Source organism: Manis pentadactyla, chromosome X, assembly GCF_030020395.1.
Source record: "Manis pentadactyla isolate mManPen7 chromosome X, mManPen7.hap1, whole genome shotgun sequence".
NCBI classification, from domain to species: Eukaryota; Metazoa; Chordata; class Mammalia; order Pholidota; family Manidae; genus Manis; species Manis pentadactyla.
The window spans coordinates 19,544,141-19,545,647 of record NC_080038.1 but is presented as its reverse complement, the minus strand read 5'-3'; the positions used below and the strand labels follow the sequence as shown (position 1 = coordinate 19,545,647).

Sequence of the window (1,507 nt, the reverse complement as noted above, 5' to 3'; positions counted from 1 at the left end):
AGCCTCTGGAAGTTGCAACCAATCCCAGTTGGCAGAAAGCAAAGAAACGGGACCTGAATTCAGAAAACAACCTGAATGAGGCTAAAAGTAGACTCTGCCCTAAAAAAAATAAATCATCCTTAATTCCACTATCCAGAGGTAACTACTGTTAGAAATCTGTCTCTTTAATTTCCAATCCACTGTGTTATAAAAATGGTATTAGAGAGAGCACTTGTGTTTGTTTTTATTTGTGAACAAAGACTTATAGACAAGTGTGGGGAAAATAATCCTCATTTGGAACCCAGAACTCATTGATCACCTTGAGTTTTTATACAGATAAGAAAGAACTTGATACCTAATAAAGATTAAAATAGTGGTGGTGGGAGTGGTATTGATCATTGGTAACTAAAAAGCATAGGATAGGAGGAAGGGATTCAAGATGGCGGCATGACCACAAATAGTACGAAAATATAGTTAATTAATACAACTAGCCCTAAAACAGCAACAGGAAAGAAAGATGAACCAGACTTCATACAGACCTCATGAACAGAGCAGACCTCACAAAACAGGGTAACGTACCAAAGCCTTAATCCGACGTGACCAGGCCCCTCCCCAACCCCAGCTCACCAGCAGAAGGAAGAGAAATGGAAAGGAGAGGGGGTGGAAGCCTGAGACTGCTGAAAACCCAGTCCTGGAGGTCTGCTTTGTGAGCAGAAACCTATACTGTGTGGTGCTCTGCATGTTGAAGACCGCGGAGAGGTGGAGTGCTTGAGAGTCTGAGATTCTGACCGTTTGTGGAGGAGGGGATCCACGTCTGGCCACACTGTGTCAGAGGAAAGGCAGGCAGTCTGAGAGGCTTCCTAGCAGTGAGAGGGCTGCTGAAGGGGCGGGGTTTGCACAGAGCTTGCTGCGTGGGAGAAGGGAGAGCTAGACAAGGTTCTCTGAGCACACTCTGCCCAGCATGTTGGGAACTTTGAGGAGCTTCAGGCTTTCCATCCTGCTGGCTGGCTGCTCAGCTCCAAGACCCCCACTGTGAGATGCAGCCAGTGCACCTTCCTCCTGGCCTGACAGCACCAGCTCACAAACCGGCAGTCACTGCACTGGCATCAAGCCAGCCAGAGGGATGCCCTGCTTACAACAGCTAGAGATGCAAAGCATAGAGGCTTACACCTGTGTGCTCAGCCCACTGGCTCTGATACTGGAGACAGGAACCACAGACGGGAATCAGGAAACATCTTTCCTCCCCCCAGGCACTAGCTCTGCTCCCCTACGACCCCCAACCTCACTCTAGGGGCTGAGAAGCTCCAGAGACTGGAGCTTCTGGGCACTGGAGGGCACCACATAGAAATATGAAATGTCAAAAGGACCTGGTTCAGAACAAAATCTCACAAACCCCAGAAAAAGGGCCAAATGAAACTGAACTCACCAATCTTCCTGAAAGAGAGTTCAAAATATAAATCATAAACATGCTTATGGAGGTACAGAAAAATATTCAAGAACTCAGGAACGACTTTAAGTCAGAGATTCA

At 47.2% G+C, this 1,507-nt stretch overlaps 1 non-coding gene across 1 annotated transcript; it reads left to right on the top strand.

The window, feature by feature from the left end:
- The first annotated feature begins 206 nt into the window (after nt 1-206).
- On the top strand, nt 207-330 carry LOC118926318 (small nucleolar RNA SNORA40). Its single transcript, XR_005030414.1, has one exon. It is a non-coding gene; the product is annotated as a small nucleolar RNA SNORA40 (small nucleolar RNA).
- The last annotated feature ends 1,177 nt before the right edge of the window (nt 331-1,507 follow it).